Consider the following 14,061-nt stretch of genomic DNA (forward strand, 5'->3'; position numbering starts at 1 on the left):
TATTCTTTACATTTTATACTTAAAAGTTGACACTCCTGTAAAGAACTTTACCCATCCCATTCTTTTTTCTTTTTTCTTTTTTTTTTGTTTTTGTTTTTGAGAAAGAGTCTCACTCTTGTCGTCCGGGCTGGAGTGCAGTGGCGCGATCTCGGCTCACTGCAGCCTCCGCCTCCCGAGTTCAAGTGATTCTCCTGTCTCAGCCTCCCAAGTAGCTGAGACTACAGGCGTGTGCTACCACACCCAGCTAATTTTGGTTTTTTGGGGGTTTTTTTTGTTTTTGTTTTTGTTTTTGTTTTTGTTTTTTAGTAGAGATGGGGTTTCACCATGTTGGCCAGGCTGGTCTCAAACTCCTGACCTCAGGTGATCCACCCCCCTCGGCCTCCCAAAGTGTTGAGATTACAGGCGTGAGCCACCGCGCCCGGCCCACCTCAGGTGATCCACCCCTCTCAGCCTCCCAAAGTGTTGAGATTACAGGCGTGAGCCACTGCGCCCGGCCCATCCCATCCCATCCTTTTTAAGTTAGTTAATTATTTTAGAAGCCACATGGAGTGGATGATTTTTTTATCTGCTGCATTATAATCCATTTATCTCATTGTATTGGTGCTCACACTACCCAGCATTAGCCTCTCCAAACTCAAGTAGGCTTGACTTTCTTATTTCTATCACAGAGCTCCTAAAACCCTTGGAATTTCCTGTGTGTTGAAATGTCTTCTGTTATTTTTAATGACTTTTTGATCACATCTCAGTTTATACCAATGAGATGGCTTAGGGTGGAGACCCTAGACAGCCTCAAGATGAAGCTGGTCACCAGAAAGATTAGAGAGTTGGAACTTTCAGTCCTACCCACCAACCTCTGTGAAGGGGAAAGGGTGGGATGGCTTGACATGAAGCTTTATAAAAACTCTCGGACAACAAGATTTTAGCTTTCCAGATTGCTGAACACATTAAGTGTTCCTGGAGAGGGCATGGAAGCTCCACACCTCTTCTCACATACCTTGCCCTGTGTATCTTTTCTATCTGACTGTTTGTTTGTATCCTTTGTGATATCTTTTATTATAAAACAGTAAACATAAGCAAAGTGTTTCCCCGAGTTCTATGAGCCATTCTAGAAATGAGTTCTAGGGGGTTGTGGGAACCCCAATTCTAATGTAGTTGGTCAAAAGCACAGGCCACAACCAGGTGATTGTGACTGGCATCTGAAGTGAAGGGCAATTCTGTGGGACTTAGTCCTCAACCTATGGGATGTGACACTTCCTTCAAGTAGATAGTGTCAGATTTGAATTATAGGACACCTACTGGTGTCTCCTGGAGAACTGGGATGGATGAAAAAACCTCCACTCATTTGGTCACACAAATGTTCTGTTTTGAGTGAGTTGAAAGAAAAGAACAGTTAGTTTTTTTGCTTTAGATGTGGTGTCAGAAATGGGATGTTGAATGATTGTGTAAGAGTGGGAGCACTTGGCAGAGAAGTCAAAGATGGCGGCTGTAGCTGCTGTTCGCTGGCTGGGGCTCTGCAGCAGGCTTGACCAGCCACTGACGGGTCAGCCAGCAGGTCTATGTGAACAGGCACACAGCTGAGATTTTATTCTGGAAGTGCAACCCTCTCAAATATTGAAGGAACTGATATAACAGGGATTGAAGAAGTAGTAATTCCAAAAAAGAAAACTTGGGATAAAGTAGCCGTTCTTCAGGCTCTTGCATCCACAGTAAACAGGGTTCCCACGGCTGTACCTTGCGTGTTTCAAGATAATCCTTACCTCATACCAACATCCTCTTCAGAATCTCGTTCATTTTTACTGGCAAAGAAATCCGGGGAGAAAACGGCCAAGTTCATTATTAATTCATACTCCAAATATTTTCAGAAAGACATAGCTGAACCTCATACACTGTGTTTAATGCCTGAGTACTTTGAACCTCAGATCAAAGACATAAGTGAAGCCACTCTCAAGGAATGAATCAAGCTCAGAAAAGTCAAAGTCTCTGTGGACGTGTTTGATGAGCTTTTGCAAGCAGGAACCACGGTGTCTCTTGTAACAACATATAGTCTCTTAGATTTATTGTGTTACTATGGTGACCAGGAGCCCTCAACTGATTATCAGTTTCAACAAATTGAACAGTCAGAAGAATTGGAAGAGGAAAATAATAAGAGGTCTAGGAGGAAAGCTGGTGATCAATTTGGAGTTACCTGGTGAGCACAAAACAACGCTGAGAGAATGTTTTCTCTAATGCCAGAGAAAAATGCACATTCCTATTGCACAGTGATCCGAGGAATGGTGAAGCACCAAGCTTATGAGCAGGCATTAAACCTGTACACTGAGTTACTAAACAACAGACTCTGTGCTGATGTATACACATTTAATGCAGTGATTGAAGCAACAGTATTGGTGATAAATGAGAAATTTGAGGAAGAATGGAATAATATACTGGAACTGCTAAGACAAATGGTTGCACAGAAGGTGAAACCAAATCTACAGACTTTTAATACCATTCTGAAATGTCTCCGAAGATTTTATGTACTTGCAAGATTGCCAGCCTTACAGATTCTACGTGAAATGAAAGCCATCAGACTAGAACCCTCACTTGCAACATATCACCATATTATTCAGCTGTTTTATCAGCCTGGAAACCCTTCAAAGGGATCATCTTTCATCATCTATGATATAATGAATGAATTAATGGGAAAGAGATTTTCCCCCAAAGGACCTGGATGATGATAAGTTTTTTCAGTCAGCCATGAGAGTATCTTCATCTCTCAGAAATCTAGAACTTGCGTACCAAATACATGGCTTTTTTTTTTTTTTTTTTTTTTGAGAGAGAGAGTCTCGCTCTGTCACCCAGGCTGGAGTGCAGTGGTGCGATCTCGCCTCACTGCAAGCTCTGCCTCCCGGGTTCACGCCATTCTCCTGCTTCAGCCTCCCGAGTAGCTGGGACTACAGGCACCCACCACCATGCCTGGCTAATTTTTTTGTATTTTTAGTAGAGATGGGGTTTCACAGTGTTAGCCTGGATGGTCTCGATCTCCTGACCTCATGATCCGCCCGTCTCGGCCTCCCAAAGTACTGGGATTACAGGCATGAGCCACTGCACCCGGCTACATGGCCTTTTAAATACCAGAGACAACTGAAAATTCAGTGGACCTGATAAACGGCATAATTCCTATTATTCCATGTTCTTCAATTTGATTTGTCTAATGGAACGAATTGATGTCACCTTGAAGTGGTATGAGGACCTGATACCTTCAGCCTTCTTTCCCCACTCCCAAACGTTGATAGATCTCCGAGCATTGGATGTGGCCAACTGGCTGGAAGTGATTACTCAAATTTGGAAAGATAGTAAAGAATATAGTCACACTTTCTGCAACAACCTGAGAGAAGAGATCCTGACACTCATGGCAATGGATAAGCACCCACCAGAGCTTCAGGTAGCATTTGCTGACTGTGCTGCTGATATCAAATCTACGTATGAAAGCCAGCCTGTCAGACACACTGCTCTGAATTGGCCAGCTATCTGTCTCAACTGTATAGCTGTCTTTTTTTTTTTTTTTTTTTTTTGGGACGGAGTTTCGCTCTTGTGGCCCAGGCTGGCGTGCAATGGCATGGTCTCAGCTCACTGCAACCTCTGCCTCCTAGGTTTAAGTGATTCTCCTGCCTCAGCCTCCTGAGTAGCTGGGATTACAGGCGTCCACCACTATGCTGGCTAATTTTTGTCTTTTTAGTAGAAACAGGGTTTCACCATGTTGGCCAGGCTGTCTCGAGCTCCTGACCCCAGGTGATCCACCCGCCTCAGCCTCCCAAAGTGCTGGGATTACCTACATGAGCCACTGCGCTCAGCCAGCTGTCCTCTTTTTAATGGCTGGGAGAATCCAGGAAGCCTGGAAAATGTTGGGGCTTTTTAGGAAGCATAATAAGATCCCTAGAAATGAGTTGCTGAATGAGTTTATGGGCAGTGCAAGAGTGTCTAACAGCCCTTCCCAGGCCATTGAGGTAGTAGAGCTGGCAGGTGCCTTCAGCTTACCTATTTGTGAGGGCCTCACCCGGAGAGTAATGACTAACTTTGCAATCAACCAGGAACAAAAGGAAGCCCTAGGCAACTTCACTGCATTGACCAGTGACAGTGATACTGACAGCAGCAGTGACAGCGACAGTGACACCAGTGAAGGCAAATGAAAGTGGAGATTCGGGAGCAGCAATGGCCTCAGCGCAGCTGCTGGAATCACACCTGAGAGCGAGATATGCTAATATTTAACACTGTTACAAAGAAGACAAGATACAGATTGGGTGAATTTGTTACTGTGAGATACAGTCAGTACACAGCTGACTTATGTAGATTTAAGCTCCTAATTTGCAACTTAATAACTGTCTATTAATACACCATTAAAGGTTTAGCATTTAAGTAGCAACATGGCTGTTTTCAGGCCAGGCGCAGTGGCTCACGCTTGTAATCCCAGCATTTTGGGAGGCCGAGGCAGGCGGATCATGAGGTCAGGAGGTCAAGACCGTCCTGGCTAACACGGTGAAACCCCAACTCTACTAAAAAATACAAAAAAAAATTAGCCGGGCGTGGTGGCGGGTGCTTGTAGTCTCAGCTACTTGGGAGGCTGAGGCAGGAGAATGGCGTGAACCTGGGAGGCGGAGCTTGCAGTGAGCCGAGTTTGTGCCACGGCACTCCAGCCTGGACAACAGAGCGAGACTCCGTCTCAAAAACAAACAAACAAACAAACAAAAAACAAAAAAAAAATTGCCGTTTACAGACACATGGTGAGGCCCATGGCTCTTGTCATCAGGACAAGCCTGCAACCTACAATGTTGGTGTGCTGACCTCGTGCTGCCGTCCTCGTGTGACTGCCCTCTCCCTGCTGCCATCCTCGTACAGATGCCCTCTCCCTGCTGCTGGGTCCTCATGCGATTGCCCTCTCCCTGCTGCTGGGCTTCTGCCTTTGTTGGCCTGATGTGCTGCTGTGATGCTGGTCCTTCATCTTAGAAAGGTGTTCATGCAGTTTTATCACAGGTGGTGTTAGGTCAATAGTTTCCCAATTTCAGGATATTTCCATGTCAGAAACAGTGCATCTTAGGAATGACTAAACAGGATATTGGCAGTTTAGGCTGCACAACTGATAAAATGACTGTAAATAAATGTTGTAATAAATGTAGAAAAAAGAGTGGGAACACATAAATATTTGGAAATTAAAATAGTGCCTTTTTAATTTGCATTTTTAGATTTTAAAAATAATTATAGAGTTGCAGAAATTATAAAAAATAGTGCAGAGTTCTGTGTATTCTTCATCCAGCTTATTCAAATGATGACATATTTATATAGTACAATGTTAAAACCAGGAAATTGACATTGCTACAATCTGTAGGCCTTATTTAGAGTTAACCAGTTCTCTACATCTCTCGTTTGTGTATATATGCGTACTTCTATGCAATTTTAATTTTTTTCTTTTTCTTTTTTTTTCTTTTTTCTTTTTCTTTTTTTTTTTTTTCTGAGACAGAGTCTCGCTCTGTCCCCCAGGCTGGAGTGCAGTGGTGTGATCTCGGCTCACTGCAAGCTCCGCCTTCCGGGTTCAGGCCATTCTCCTGCCTCAGCCTCCCGAGTAGCTGGGACTACAGGCGCCCGCCACCATGCACGGCTAATTTTTTGTATTTTTAGTAGAGACGGGGTTTCACTGTGTTAGCCAGGATGGTCTCGATCTCCTGACCTCGTGATCCGCCCGCCTCGGCCTCCCAAAGTGCTGAGATTACAGGCGTGAGCCACCGTGCCTGGCCGCAATTTTAATTTTTTTAATGAAGCTGTAAAGGGAGACTTATACAATAGCATAATATCCATTATTAGTAGCAAAGTAACAGTGTAAGAAACAGTACATCAGACTTAGTCAAAGGGCAAACAAAAGCCAAGTTTGGTGATCAGGGAAAACTCTGCATCCCCAAATGCTTATTGAGTAAAATGAAGGCCTACCAGTCAAAACACCACATTAAACCAGATGCTGGAAAAAGGATGGTGATATGGTTTGGCTCTGTGTCCCCACCGAAATCTCACCTTGAATTGTAATAATCCCCATGTGGCAAGGGCAGAGCCAGGAGGAGATAATTGAATCATGGGGATGGTTTCCCCCGTACTGTTCTGACGATAGTGAGTTCTCATGAGATCTGATGGTTTCATAAGGGGCTTCCCCCTTCACTTGGCTCTCACTTTTCTTACCTGCTACCATGTAAGATGTGCCTGTTTTACCTTCCGCCATAATTGTAAGTTTCCCCAGGCTTCCCTTGCCATGCAGAACTGTGAGTCAAACCTCTTTTCTTTATAAATTACCCAGTCTCGAGTAGGTCTTCATAGCAGCATGAAAACAGACTAATATAGATGCCATGCTCCTCTAATACCAACGTTGCTCTGTGTATGTGTCTTTGTCTATGTAAGAAAGAACTGAAACTAGAAAAGTAGAACCATTACATTTAGATATGTCCTGGCTGTAGTTTGGATGGGTTTGGAGGGCTGATACGATAAAAGTAATCTGACAGATGAGAGTAATGGGTTTAGAAAAATAAATGTGTTGGCTGGGCGCAGTGGCTCACACCTGTAATCCCAGCACTTTGGGAGGCCGAGGCAGGTGGATCACGAGGTCAGGAGATCGAGACCATCCTGGCTAACACAGTGAAACCTGGTCTCTACTAAAAATATTAAAAAAAAAAAAAATTAGCTGGGCATGGTGGCGGGTGCCTGTAATCCCAGCTACTCGGGAGGCTGAGGTAGGAGAATGGTGTGAACCCAGGAGGCGGAGCTTGCAGTGAGCCGAGATCGCGCCACTGCACTCCAGCCTGGGAGACAGAGTGAGACTCCATCTCAAAAAAAAAAAGAAAAAGAAAAAGAAATTTGTTTCTAATGTGCAGGTTTAATTAGAGTGGAAGATGTCAATAAATAAGGTTTTAGCCAGACACGGTGGCTCACACCTATAATCCCAGAAATCTAGGAGACCAAGACAGGTGGATTGCCTGAGTTTAGGAGTTTGAAACCAGCCTAGGCAACATGGCAGAACCCTGTCTCTACAAAAAATACCCCCCCCACAAAAAAATTGGCCAGGTGTGGTGGTAGGCGCCTGTAGTTCCAGCTACCCTGCAGGCTGAGGTGGGAGGATCGCTTGAACCTGGGAGGCAGAGGCTGCAGTGAGCTATGATTGTGCCACTTCACTCCAGTTTGGGTGACAAAATAAATAATAAATAAATAAATAAATAAATAAATAAAATACAATAAAATAAAGAAAAGAAAAGAAAAGGAAGATTTTAAAGATACCATTGAGTAGCCTAGAGCACTAAACTCTGATCTGCTTCTCCTTACCTAACCCTTTTGGGTTTTTTGTTTGTTTGTTGTTTTTTTGTTTTTGTTTTTGTTTTTGTTTTGAGATGGAGTCTTGCTCTGTCACCAGGCTGGAGTGCAGTGGCATGATCTGGGCTCACTGCAACCTCTGCCTCCCAGGTTCAAGCGATTCTTCTGCCTCAGCCTCCCGAGTAGCTAGGACTACAGGCAGGTGCCACCACACCTGGCTCATTTTTTGTATTTTTAGTAGAGACGGGGTTTCACCATGTTAGCCAGGCTGGTCTCGAACTCCCAACCTCAGGTGGTCCGCCCACCTCGGCCTCCCAAAGTGCTGGGATTACAGGCGTGAGCCACCGCACCCGGCCAATCCTTTCTTGTTACTTTCCTTTAATGCAGAGTTTCTCAATCTTGGCATTGAGAATGGGATGGATAATTTTTGGTTGCAGTGGGACATCCTGTGAAGTTTAATAACTTTAACAGCATCACTGGCCTCTTTTTAGTACATACCAGTGAGGCAGGATAGGTAGTCAAGGAGTGACCATGTCCTGGGGACACAGCAACCAGGGTGTCCATACAATCAACACAATAAGCCTCAGCATTCGAATGGTAGTTCAGCTCATTCAAGCAAAGCTTTCTTCAGCAGGGAATTTCACCTGTAGGAACATGTGCACTTTGATTTTACCTTTCCTCAGACACCCTTTGCTCATTATAATAGTAAAAAACAGGCCGGGCATGGTGGCTCACGTCTGTAATCCCAGCACTTTGGGAGGCTGAGGTGGGCGGATCACCTGAGGTCAGGAGTTCGAGATCAGCCTGACCAACATGGAGAAACCCCGTCTCTACTAAAAATACAAAATTAGCCGGCGTGGTGGCACATGCCTGTAGTCCCAGCTATTCAGGAGGCTGAGGCAGGAGAATTGCTTGAACCCGGGAGGTGGAGGTTGCAGTGAGCTGAGATCACGCCACTGCACTCCAGCCTGGGCGACAAGAGCAAAACTCCACCTCAAAAAAAAAAAAAAAAAAAAAAAAAAGTAAAAAACACACCCATGGGTGGAGATTTAAGATGTTAATGAGACATGTGACATATGAACAAGTGTGTACAGCTACTGCACATGTGCACCCAGAGGAGCACCCAGAACATGCTTACTAGTAACACCTCTTTCCCACCTCCTCATGAATAATCATGGAAGTCTCCCATAAAGGGAATCCCCCAGCACCAGTCTTTGCTGTCTAATCCTTAGGAGCACCCCAGCCTGAATTCTCTCTCTCAGGGTGTATTGTCTATTTTTCACCTAATTTTCAAGATATTCTTTTTGCTTTACAATAAATTACTCTGTGCTCCATCTCTTGCTGTGTGATTCTTATTTAAGTTCTTTTAAACTAAGAAGACAAGAACTGAGGTATCACAACACCATCAACACCAGTAGCACCTCCCATCCCGAATATATGTTAGTGAAAAATGTCTCTGGATTTTGCTAAATGATCCCTGGACCATGACACTGACCCATTGCTTGCCTGGCTCCATCATGCTCCAGGAGGAGTGCAATTGAGTCTTTGAGGTTGTTAGGGCTCGTAAAGTTTGGAGGCTTTAAGTTGTACCTGCACCAGTTTTGGAGGTGGACACGCACATTTGGGGATGCTAGGACTCTGTTCCTCCCCCAACCCCCAGACTTTTAAGGCACCAAGGAATATAAATATCATTTATTATTTTCCAGGCAGGTGCCAAGCCCTTTTTATTTTTCATACAAAATTTGAAAAATTAAAAAAAAACCTGAAGTGGAGATTTCTACCTCTACTTTTTCAGATGAGAAAATTGAGAAATCAAAAGTCCTGAGACTCATTTTTTAAATTGCGCTCATATGTTTTGAGTGTTTCTTATGTTGCCAGATGTCAATGGAGTTTCTGGGGTCTGAGGGAATGTGGGAAAAACTTCGTTTCTTTTTTTTTTTTTTTTTTTGAAACGGAGTCTCGCTCTGCGCTCTGTCGCCCAGGCTGGAGTGCAGTGGTGCGATCTTGGCTCACTGCAAGCTCCGCCTGCTGGGTTCACACCATTCTCCTGCCTCAGCCTCCCAAGTAGCTGGGACTACAGGCGCCCGCCACCACACCTGGCTACTTTTTAGTATTTTTAGTAGAGACGGGGTTTCACCATGTTAACCAGGATGGTCTCGATCTCCTGACCACCTGCCTCAGCCTCCCAAAGTGCTGGGATTACAGGCGTGAGCCACCATGCCCAGCTGAAAAACATCGTTTCTTAGTTGAGTTATAATTAATATTGAGAGCATTAAATTTATGTAGAAAAAATCATTTTTCCTTAAATCCTCAAAGATAACAAACAAGCATAAAAATCATTTATAGATTTAGTATTTTTCTGTTAAAATCATTTACTCTTCTTTGTTTTTGGGTCAGTGTTCAATTGGTTTATACCTTTGATAGTTGAAATTTACTTACTGAATACTGATATCATTTGTGGGTCCTGGTAAATATTTCAAAGTTGTCGTACAAACAGGACAATAGGTTCTCTCAACTCTTCAAACGTCTAACGTGACAGACTTATAAGTCTTTTTTCTACTTCTTTTTTTTTTTTTTTTTTTTGTAGAGATGGGGTCTCGCTATGTTGCCAAGGATGATCTTGAGCTGCTGGGCTCAAGGGATCCTCTCACCTTGACCTTGGCCTCCCAAAGTGCTGGGATTATAGGCATGAGCCACCACGCCTGGCCTCTTGCAAAGTCTTATAATGTCGTTTTTAAACTCTTAAGCTGCCAAGTGTGGGTGGCTCATGCCTGTAATCCCAACATTTTGGGAGGCTGAGGTGGGAGGATCACCTGAGCCCAGGAGTTCAAGACCAGACTGGGCAACATGGCAAGAACCTGTCTTTACAAAAAATTAAAAAATAAATTAGCTGGGCATGGTGGTACACACCCACAGTCACATCTACTTGGGAGGGTGAGGTAGGAGGATTGCTTCGGCCTAAAATGTTGGCTGGGCATGGTGGCTCACACCTGTAATCCCAGCACTTTGGGAGGCCGAGGTGGATGAGTCATGAGATCAGGAGTTCGAGACCAGCCTGGCCAACATGGTGAAACCCTGTGTCTACTAAAAATACAAAAAAATTAGCCAGGCATGGTGGCAGGTGCCTGTAATCCTAGCTACTCGGGAGGGTGGGGCAGGAGAATTGCTTGAACCGGGAGGCAGAGGTTGCAGTGAGCCAAGATCACGCCACTGCACTCCAGCCTGGGCGACAGAGAGAGACTCCATCTCAAAAAAAAAAAAAAAAAAGTCAAGGCTGCAGAAAACTATGGTCACTCCACTGCAACTACATCCTGGGCAGCAGAGTGACCTTTAATAAAATAAAAACACCCTTGAGCTACTCTCGTAAACCCAGTAAGACTTACACATTTAATAAATCAGATTATCTTAAGCCTTTTGACATCCTAAATATAAGCTTATGCAAAGCAGCAACACACATGTAGAATATAAAAGTAACAAAGATAACTTCAATACAATTTTTTTTATTTTAAAAATTTTTTAAGAGTTGGGGGCTTGCTCTGTTGCCTGGGCTGGAGTGCAGTGGCAGGTTCATTGCTCACTGCAGCCTGAAATTCCTGGGTTCAAGTGATCCTCCCATCTCAGCTTCCCAAGTTTTGGGGATTACAGGTGTGAGCCACCATGCTCAGCTCTTAACAACTTTTTTTTTTTTTTTTTGAGATAGCGTCTCCCTCTGTCACCCAAGCTGGAATACAGTGGCACCATCACAGCTCACAGCAGCCTCAACCTCCTAAGCTCAAGCGATCCTCCAGCCTCAGCCTCCTGAGTTACTGGGACGACAGTTGTGCACCACCATACCCAGCTACTTTTTAATTTTTTTGTAGAGATGGTGTCTCACTATGTTACCCAGGCTGATCTCAAACTCCTGGCCTCAAGCAATCTTTCTGCCTTGGCTTCCCAGAGAGAGTTTTTCAGTCCATCATTTTTCAAGATTGTGAGCCAGGGTTCCATTAGATCTTATTGAGATATCTCTAGTGTGTCTGCTGTGTGCCAGACATGGTTTACAAGACTAGAGATACAGGCCAGGGATGGTGGATCACACGTGCAATCCCAGCACTTAGAGAGGCCGAGATGGGCAGATTGCTTGAGCCCAGAAGTTTGAGACCAGCCTGGGCAATATGGCAAAAGCCCATCTACAAAAATAAAAATAAAAATTAGCCGAGCATGGTGGCATAGCTGCAAGTAGTCCCAGCTACTTGGGAGACTAAGGTGGTAGAATCGATTGAGCCTGGGAGATCAAGTCTGCAGTGAACTGAGGTCACGCCACTGCACTCCAGCCTGGGTGACGGAGCAAGACCCCGTCTCAATTAAAAAAAAAAAAAAAACTTAGGATCCAGCAGTGAGCAAAATCATCACTGATCCTTACCCTCATGGAGCTAACATTCTGGACGAAAAGTCAGAAATAAACAATAATTACAATAAAGAAATAGACATGATAAGTTAATCAGTGCTATAACAAAAAGAAGGAAAAGGAGAGTAAGGTGGATCAGGGTGTCAGAGTTTGGGGAATTGTTTGCAATTTTCATTAGAATGATCAGGAAACAGCTTATTTAGAATGTGACATAGATCAAAGTCTATAGGGAGATGAGGGGCTGAGCCATGTGGAGATTGGGGTAGGAAGTGGATTTCCTGCCACAGGCTTTCAAGCAAGCATATAATATCCAGGGCTGGGTGCTGTGGCTCACGCCTGTAATCCCGGCACTTTGGGAAGCCAACGTGAGAAGATTGCTTGAGGCCAGGAATTCAAGACCAGCTTGGGTAACATATTAAGACCCCCATCTCTATTTTTTTTAATCTTTTTTTTCTTTTGAAACGGAGTCTCGCTCTGTCACCAGGCTGGAGTGCAGTGGCCCGATCCCAGCTTACTGCAATCTCTGCCTCCTGGGTTCAAGCGATTCTCCTGCCTCAGCCTCCTGACTAGCTGGGATTACAGGTGTGTGCCACCACACCTGGCTAATTTTGTATTTTTAGTAGAGACTTCCCCATGTTTGCCAGGATGGTCTCGAACTTCTCACCTCGAGTGATCCACCCACCTCAGCCTCCCAAAGTACTGGGATTACAGGTGTGAGCCACTGCACCTGGCCAAAATAAGCCTTTTTTACTGTATTTATTTGAAGATTAAAGATGATTTAAGGTGACAAGGGGTAGAGGATGATTGCCAACTATATGTGTAAACTTGTTTAGGCTGTACTACCCAGAAATTGTATTAAACACTGACCAGAGTATTGTTATGAAGGTATTTCATAGAAACGGTTAACATCTATAATCAGTTATTTTGATAATGTAGGTGGTTCTTATCTAATCAGTTGAAAGGCCTTAAGAGAAAAACAGGGTTCCCTAGGGAAGAAATTCTGCCTCAAGACTGCACCTTCAGCTCCTATCCACGTTTCAATTCTGCTGGCCTAACCTCTAGCCTACAGATTTGGGACTGGCCTGTCCCTGCAATCACATAGCCCATTTCTTCTTCTATCTTTTTTTTAAATTTTTATTGTAGGCAAGGTGGGTGGCTCACACCTGTAATCCCAGCACTTTGGGAGGCCAAGGTGGGCGGATCACGAGGTCAGGAGTTCAAGACCAGCCTGGCCAACACAGTGAAACCCCATCTCTACTAAAAGATATAAAAAATTAGCCAGGCACAGTGGCGGGCACCTGTAATCCTACCTACTCAGGAGGCTGAGGCAGGAGAATTGCTTGAACCCAGGAGGTGGAGGTTGCAGTGAGCCAAGATTGCAACACTGCACACCAGCCCGGGTGACAGTGCGAGACTCTGTCTCAAAAAAAAAAAAATTATTGTGGAGGAATGTTCTCACTATGCTGCACAGGCTAGTCTCTTAACTCCTGGCCTCAAGAGCCGGGTCCGTCATGTAGACCCTGGCTGAGCGATGGATGAAAGGAGTACTCGGACACAGGTATGTAGTGTAAGAGCAGCTAGGGGACTGCTGAAGAGTGAGCAGTCTCGATAAGCTGGGACTGCTTGCTTTTATTCAGTACAGACATAATGCCAAAAGCCTGGAGCCAACACAGTCTGTGGGTAATTAACATTATTGTTCCCCCTTTTTGGGGCAGCCTCACTCATGAATGATCAAATGTTGGTTCCTAGTTAACATAAGTAAACAAGCCTGTTTATGTTAAATTCCCCTACATTTTCTTGTACCTACTCCTTGCCCTCTGCCTCAGGGTAAGAGAACAGCTGCTTTCAGCTTATTCTCCCCCGAAGCTATGCAGAGACTTCTGACCTTTCAGAAGGTTTGAATCCTTTTCTTATAGCTTCTCCCACCACTCTGACCGATCTCCTACACTCAAGCAATCCTCCTTCCTCAGCCTCCCAAAGTGCTGGGATTACAGGCATGAGCCACCGCACACCACCCCCATTTCTTGCAGTAAAATGTGTGTGTGTGCGCGTGTGTGTATTCCATTTCTCCCTAATACCATTTCTCAACTGCATGAATCCTTAACTCATGAAAGATACTTTTTATCCTCTTGACTCCACAGTTAATGGAAAATAAAAATCATCAATAGTGACCCCTAAGATTGCTTAATATACCTTTCTGGGAGGACAGTTAGAACTCCTAATGTGAGCTTGTCAGTTTCTTGTGAAAACCAACCCAATTGTCCCATAGAACTGATGTTTGTGGTTTCTTTTCACTGAACCTAGAAATTGACCCTCCCACTCTTAAAACTTGAGAAAAGTACATTTGTCATAATCGT

At 44.3% G+C, this 14,061-nt stretch overlaps 1 pseudogene; it reads left to right on the forward strand.

Annotated features, from left to right (window-relative positions):
* Window positions 1–682: 682 nt before the first annotated feature.
* On the forward strand, window positions 683–5,323 carry LOC469033 (small ribosomal subunit protein mS39-like; annotated as a pseudogene).
* Window positions 5,324–14,061: the final 8,738 nt, after the last annotated feature.

This window comes from Pan troglodytes, chromosome 20 (genome assembly GCF_028858775.2).
Source record: "Pan troglodytes isolate AG18354 chromosome 20, NHGRI_mPanTro3-v2.0_pri, whole genome shotgun sequence".
In the NCBI taxonomy this organism is placed as follows: Eukaryota; Metazoa; Chordata; class Mammalia; order Primates; family Hominidae; genus Pan; species Pan troglodytes.